Genomic DNA, 8275 nt, shown 5'->3' on the forward strand with positions numbered 1-8275 from the left:
ATCATCCCCGGGTGCCCACAGGTGACCTCATAGAGGTACATGAAGCACTGCCAGAACTATGCACCTACTGCTTGCTCACCAAGTCAGAGCTCAACGGACTGTGACTTCTTCCCTACAGCATAATCTGAGAAGCCATCAGCTTCTCCAGCTCCCATCCTTTGGTCTGCAAGATGATTTTAACTACCTGCATGTACATCATTGTTTTGCTGGTTCAGAAACAAGAGATGCACAACCCCACCACATGTCAAGGAACTGTCAGAAAAATTGCTGTGGCCAGGAAAGGATGTTAGAACCAGAAGTGCTCCTGCATCTTCCCTCATATCTACAGCTTCCACCAAAGACACCCAGGAGAGCAGCACCTGACAGCATCAAATTTATAGGCTCAGAGTCTCTACTTTCCTGAAGGAGAGGAAGATGGCGTATAGAAGTTTATCAGAAAATAGCTCTTGAACCCAAGAATTAGAACTTTCTAAAGGGAGTTTTCAGGCTGCTTCTGAAAAAAGAGAGTCCAGGCGTCCTGTTGTACTGCAGAATTGCTTGTTGAGCTACTGTCCAGGGAAGAAGTTGTGCAGAAAATTAAATGTAGAAGGGTTATAGAGGCCTTCAAACTTGGCTGTAAAACAAGATGTCCAAGAATGACCACAGAAATACAGAATACGTTCAGAGCAGTGCAGAGGGTCAAGGCACTGGTTACTATGTAGCTTAATTTGAAGGGTGAAAAAACTTGGAATTCTGGGGGGGGGGTGTGGGGGAAACATCGGTATTCATGTGGCATCTCAGAATTACCAGGGGTAACAGATTTTGCATAGACAAGCTCCATGAGGCCAATACAAAGTGATGGTCTGCCTGCAGCCACTTTCAAGGAATCCATGAACATCACAGAATCACAGAATCGCAGTGTGGTTTGGGCTGGAAGGGACCTTAAAGCTCACCTCATTCCACCCCCTGCCATGGGCAGGGACACCTTCCACTAGACCAGGTAGTTCCAAGCCCCATCCAACCTGGCCTTGAACATTTCCAGGGATGGGGCAGCCACAGCTTTTTTGAACAAGCACTGCAGAACAGTGACACTCTCAAGGGGCCTGGGACCACAAGGGATGAGTGGGACAGACCAGACCCCCAGGATGCTGTGAAGAAAAGTGAACTTTGAGATGATCATGGGGGAAGGCAGAACAACCAAAGTGAAGAAGCAACAGTGGAAGCCCTGTAGATAGCTCATCTGGGACCTGTACTCTAGGGTGAGTACTCTGCTACCTGGCCAGCTGAAAAACATGCAACCATTTAATTTCCATCAATTAACCCAGCACATCTGGGAGGGCCTTAGAGCTGAGTTAGATGCAAATTAAATCAGTCCTTTGTGACTTTTTTTTCTCAATAAAGTCACTTTGTCATCTCAATTTTCAATGTGACACATCTAGGAAATGTCAGGCTGGTAAGAAATGCTACTGGGATTATGGTGACATTGGAGCCCCCACTCTGGGGCACCTGCAGGTTCAGGAAGTCAAGGCATCAATTACACATTGCCCTTAGACTTTTTCCTTTACCTTCTCTTGGTTAGAGAAGGCTGGTGTCTATCACTGTACCTGCAAACTCCACAAAGGTTGGAGCACAGTCCTGGTCTCCTTGGTGAGTGCCAAAAGGCACAGAAACCATGGTAAGAGAAGGCATTTATGGAATGGGAAAGCATCTTCCAACGCCAAGGTGTGAGAGAGCTGCCATCCAAGGGCTTTGTCAGATGAAGGTGCTGGAGGCAACAACATACCATTTAGGGGAGCAGAAGTCAGGATGAAGATGTGGCTGAGGAGGCAAACAGATTTCAGAGCTGTCCAGGCAGAAGACACCAGGCAGAGGCAATGGTGGAGATGTTGCCACTTCCCCAAGCATTCTCTGAGTTTCTCAGCCAGCATGAGCTGGAAACGTCCCAGAACCAAGCAAACAGCCCAGGAGACATTGATCTCTGGGCTAGTGAGGATGGTGCCTGGAGAGCAGGTGAAGACAAGGTTGTAGAAACCAATTAAGAGTGAGGCCAGTGGGATAAATCTATTTGAAATCTCCCTGCATGGCTCTGCCACAGTTTAAGAGCAGCCTTTTGGAAGTGCCCAAGATCTAGCAGAGCAGTTTCCCAGCTGAATCCCATGCATCTTCCCATGGTGCTAAGTCCCATTCGCCCACATGCTTCCCCATGAAGAAAACCTCCTAGTGCTATGGAGGCAAGAGCAGAAGAACCCGGTTGGGCAGATGGAGAGCAGCTGTTTCATCACTGCTGAAGAAGTGATGAATTTGGGGGAAACCCAATTCTGCCATGGGGCTGAGCACTTACAGCACACTGAGGAGGAAGCGAAGGATGCAGCACTCAGTCAGGAACAGCACTGGGTGTTCCACAGGTCATCTGAGCAAAAGGGCCGTTCAGGGGCGTTCTGAGCACAGTAACAGACTCTGCACATGTTTTTCCAGCCCAACCCAGCTCAGGAGGGTCTGTTCTGCACCCTGATACAGCAGAGGCCCTGATCTTAACTCTGAAAGTATAATAAAAATCCCCTCTAATAGAAAAATGCACAATGGTCCTAATGATACCAAGCCCTTTTTATTTCCTTTGCAGTAACCAATGGGAAAACCACCTCAAGCTGCTTTTGTCCCATCCTATTTCTGTCTCCATCTCTCATTTCCTTCTATCCAATATTACCTTCCAAATTCCTACTCTGATCCTTGGATAATTCAAACATATTGCATTGCTTTACAAACTGTGTTATTTTATCCTTTTCACCTGCCACTTTTCTTTTAGATAAACACTCATAACTCGCAACACATCACTTTAACTCTTTGATTGTCACTGGAAATTGAACCAGCTGAGACCTTCACTGGGGAAATTCTTTCTTCTCCTTTTCTTCTCTGTTTTGTGTGTTAAGCCAAGCAAAATCTCACCTGCCTTAGCACTGTATTCAGATCATTTTACTTAAGCTCTGCCTAATAGTTTTACCAACTTCTGGCCCTATTGTATTTGTCTAGGCCTCACTTGTGGTGTAAAGCTGTCTTAATCACAGCTCCTTGTTGAGACCCACTTATTTCTTGCCCCAACCATCACTTCTCAGGATGTGAAGGCCCTGAACTGTGCACAGGATACAAGATTCAGATACATGCACACGCCGAGCACCTCACAACAGTTTGCCGTCCCAATGCAGTGAGCATGGACAGCATCATGAGCAGGAGCTGAGCAAAACACTCCCAAATGAGGAGCATTTTCCTGATGCTCCTTCCATACCACTGCCATCACCCAAAGTCCAGGCCTGCCTCGTCCTCACTGTTGGGTCTGAGCTCAGAGCTGCTCCAGCAACACGTCTTACAAATCAGCAGAGTCCAGGCAAGCCAGAAACAAGCCTTGGTGGAGCTGGAGAACAAAAAACACAGTATGCAAAGGGAAAAAGTTGCAAGCTACAGTTCCCCTACAAACAAAAATCAGGAGCATTTCACTCCTCATTCTTACATCCATCACCCAGGGATCCCTGTTCAGTACCTTGGGCTTAGTTGTGCCTGCACTCCTCAAGACCCAGATCTACCTCCTGTAAGCATGGGATTAGCTAAATCATCTCAAATCCTTCAAAACATCTAATCCACTCAGTCTTCCCAACCTTAATCTGTTTTGCTTCCCCTAACTTCCTTCAGGACACAGGATTAAAGTGGGGTTTTGGTGGAGTTTGCTAAAGCAGGGTTTTGCTTTTGCCTGCGAAACATCCTGCTGGATATCCTGCTTTGGCCAAGTGCTACTCACTGCTGGGCCACTGCAGCCAGCAGACTGGTCCTCCACCTTGCACACACTACTACCGTGTCCTCAGTTCCAAGGGGCTACAGAAACATGTCATGTACAAGGCAGGTGAGGTGGTGTGGAGAGGAGTGACTCGAGCCCATCTTTTCCGCTCCCATGAGAAGACATCTCCCGGTATCTATCAGTGGATGCTGTCACCTTCTTCCAGGGCCACGCTCACCAATCTTTGGTCACCATTTTGAAGAAAAGGGCCACAGCATGGAGGTCTTGGGAGGTCCCACACTAACCACAGACCTCCTGGCCTGAGCACTCTGCCATGAAGCCCACGTATTGCATCTCCTCCTCACCAGCACCACTCCAAACCAGATCTCAGGAGTGGGACCAGATGGACTACAGCTCTGCCATGAGGGATGGCTGTTTGGAAACAGCTCACAAATCAGGGGCGATCCCACAGCCCTCTGAAAACTGCTGCTGGCTGCTTTGCCATGGGCCTCAAAAGGCTACCAGGAGGTGCCTGGGTTAACAGGGCTGCTCCACTGAGATCCTCCAGCTCAGTCGGGGTCACAGCCAATCTGTGTCGCAATGCCTCTCTGAGTCATCTGTTTCCTTCCAGTCACTGAAAATGGCCTCAAAGTTTGTACAGATGGTGCTTAATCTCCATTTGGACAATAGGTGTTTGGGCTTTTAAAGGACAATTACTGAAGGAAAGCAGGGGCAGGGACAGAAGTGTGGGAGAGGGCACAGGCAGGATGCAGGCCAGTAGAGCAGCAAGCAATGCAGGGCTTGGCATCCAGCAGGGGTGAAGCCACAGGACAGGCATCCTGGTTTAGCCCACAGAGGCTCAAAGCAACAGTCAGTGCTAAATCTCAGAGGTATGAGGACCAAGGGACCCTGTCCACCCAAGACCTGAGTCTGTCTGGGGTTTTCAGTCCTTGACCTGGCACAGAGCCCTCTCCCTGCACATTGCCCTGGGTTCAACATGTTTTGGGTAAGCAGCATGAGCATGGCTGCATGAAAGATGGTGGCACAGTTGGTGGCCTCTTCCCAAGGCCAGGATAGCACCTGGTAGCACCTCCTCCTGCCTTAGATGCCACCCAGCTCTGGGAAAGGACATCCCCTCCCACCAGGATGGACAGCTGATGCTACAGGAAACAGTGGTGAAGCTGACCTGCTCAAAGGGGAATGATGGTGTGTCCAGCCTGCAAAGGTAAACGCTCAGCAGCCCACAAACAGCGCCCAGGGTTTGGGTGCTAGCATGTCTGGAGGTCCCAGAAACACTCTGTACAACACACAGTGTGGTGCTTTCAAGGCCTGTCCACTCCTGCTTGCCCTCAGCTGGGCTCATATCAAGGTGAGTGAACTCTACCACCACCCCAGAACTGAAGCTCTGGTAGAGACCAAGTACAGTGGAAGGACAGGAATGGAGGGGGTCAGCTGATGCTTGGTGTGGAAGGTATCTTTTCAACTTTATACCAGCTAGTGCTTGTATTTCAATGCCTTAGAAAGCCTCAAGCAGCCTTGAGAGGTAGCACGGGCGATCTAGCACTTCAGTAGCTCTAAAATCGGTACCTGAATCAGCTGCAGAGCAAACACCATCAGCAGAAGCAAAGAGGGAGAAATATAGCTCCCTGCTCACTCAATTCCCTGCAGTTAGAAGCTTTCAAATGAGACAGACAACCAGAGACGTTCACAGGAAGGGAGCTGAGCTGAGAGAAAGCGCGGAGCCTCCCCTCGACCGTCTTTTATTAGGAGAAGGGAAAGGGGAGGACTGGGGGCGGACCCGGGGTGACCGGCCAATCAGACACTGCTAAAGAGTCTGAGTTATATTTGGTTTTGCCCGCCCTTGGAACAAAGGAGCTCGGAGCACATGGGCAGGAGCATGTGTCTTTGGGAGGGGGAGGGGAAGCTCAGAACAGGCAGCAACAGCTTAGAGCAAGGGAGAAGCCTTTCTGCGGGGCAAAATCCTCCATTCCCACCACTTGTCCCTCCCAGCCACCATTCCCACCAGTCAGAGCACTGTGGGACCTACAAACAAGCATAAGACCAAACCTGGGTGAGCCAATGCAGGAAGAACCAGCATGGGGATTTGGGGCTGGGAAAGCCTCTTGCCCACCAGTTCTCCCTCTCCATTCTAGAACAGATGATGTGCAGCAGGGAAGGGAGTTGCTCTCTCTCCACCAGAAACAGAACATCACCTAGGCCTCCCCAGCCACACTTGCTGTCCCTATCATGCATCTGTTTGACACATCCCCACACTTCAGAAGCAATTAGCAGCTGAACTGAATGAATTCCCAGCATGGCGGGTCCAACACAAACAGCACAGGCTGGCCCATGCCCCACACCTCTGTGCATTTTGGAGGGCCAGGGTGTCCCTGCCAAGAGCAACAAAAATAACTCACTGCTTGTCCAGGTTAAGAAGCAACCCTGGAGGGCTGGAGCATGATGGCTGAGGCTGAACTCTGCCGCTGGCTCCTACACCAACAGAAAAGCAGCCTCTGTTACCTGGTGGGTCAGGAGGAAGGCAAGTCTGTGCATACAAGGGTCCGTGTATGCAGTGCCTGTCCCGGGGGCCTGGGGAAGGGGCATGGGGGTGGGGGGCAGGCAGCGAGGGAACCCCAAGCCAGGGCACAGGAGTGTTTCATGGAGAAGGTACTTGCAAACGGCACCTGCAGGGTGTTTATCAGCCCCTCCATGGCTCCAGCAGCTGAAATAACAACTTGGGGAAAGGGGGGAAAATACTGCTGGGCCTCCTTGCCCCAGCCCTGCTTGGCTAGGCATTGCTGGGATGCAGGCCAATGGGTCAGCACAAGGATCAACCCATCCCCTCTGGAGCCAGGGATGTTCCTGGGCTTGGTGACAGTCCCCAGCAGGGTTTTGGGACTCAGCCAAGGCCTCCTGCTCATGTTAGAATCACTCAATGCAGCAGCATAAGCAGGGTGGATAGCCTTTTCTGAGGCACATCACAATTTTGGATGAAACAGGTTAAAACCAGGCCCCTCCTCTCCAGGGACATCATGTGACAATGAAGGGACCCAGGCTGCTCTCCAGGAGACTGACAGCTGAGGACAGGACCCTGCCCCTTGGCATGCCAGGGGGCATCAGGCCAGCCCTGCTTGAAGCCATTTGGCACCAGGCACTGCGCAGCTGCTGTCAGGCCAAGATGCCACTCGTGCATCCCCAGCAGGTCAGAGCTGCCCGTCTTGTGCAAGTGGGCTGAGACAGCCGCATGGTAGCAGCCAGCACACACCAGAGCTGGCACACGAGGATATGTGTTGGGAGCAGTGTTGGAGAGAAGCCGGTGGGGTTATGGTAATGCTGAGAACTGTGTCTTGCCTGGGATCAGCAGGTACTGGGGATCCCAGATGGCATCAGAGAAGCCATGATCCCAGTGTGTCAGCTCCTCCTCACCTTTCACTGTATTGGAGCTGTACTTATCCCACCCAGCATCCATGCCAGGGCACGGCCAGGATCATGCTGCAGTCATCTACTGGAGGAGAGATGAGAGCTATGTCACCAAGGAGTGTCCACAAACTCACATTTCCCATATATACCCAGGGACAAACCTCTCCTGTGGGGTCCTTTCAAGTATACTTGGACAAGCAGGGGCTTGCTGCCCATCCTGCCCATACTCCCCAACCAGCTTCATGACCAAGCAGTGGAGTAACCATGACACCCCGAAGAGCTGGGTTCAGACAGCCCATCTGGACACAGCCACTGTCTCCCAAGGTCACAGTGCACACGCAAGCCTTTGGCCCACAGACACTTGGTTCTCTGCCGTGAGCAGGGGTCTGTCCAGCTCCTGTTGCAGCACACAGCCAGGGATTCACCCCAGAGGAGCAGTGCCTGGCTCAGGACGCATTTCCACCCATGCTGTGAAATCACAGCCACTGCCCCAAGAGGGTAATGGAGAGGGCCCAGGGTCAAGCTGTTAAGCTCCTGTCTGTGTGAAACCTTAAGCTGTCCTGTGATCCTGGCCAGGTATCCCCATGCTGGAGCACCCGGTGGCATTCAGCAGACTATGCCTCAATGCAAGCATCCCAAGGACTGGGGGCTGCCAGCACCAGGAGGGTTCAAAGGCAGCACCAGCAGGCACAAAGCAGCCCTTTTACCACCCCTGGCCAGCCCTTGGGCTCCCTCCTATGGTGCCTGTGGGTGGCCAGAAGCTTCCAGCCCCACAATGCATCTGGAAGACACAGAAGAGGAAAATGTGAGGCAGCCAGGGTATAGGCTGGCAGATGGATCAGGGGTTGGAGGCACGTTCGACAGCGGGAGAGTCAGACCACCATACCTGGCAGGACCAAGCTCTCCCTGAGCACTTACCCCAGGCAGCTCGGCTGGGAAGAAGAGCCGGAAAGAGGATCTGGAAAACGACAGGCCTGCCAGCCTGACCATGGAGCATATCATCTTGAGTGCTATCACACAGCACATACAGGACAACCAAGGGATCAGACCCAGCCAACAGGGGTTTAGGAAGGGCAGGTTCTGTTTAACCAACCTTTTCTCCTTTTATGTCCA

The sequence above is a fragment of the Corvus cornix genome, chromosome 21 (genome assembly GCF_000738735.6).
Source record: "Corvus cornix cornix isolate S_Up_H32 chromosome 21, ASM73873v5, whole genome shotgun sequence".
NCBI classification, from domain to species: Eukaryota; Metazoa; Chordata; class Aves; order Passeriformes; family Corvidae; genus Corvus; species Corvus cornix.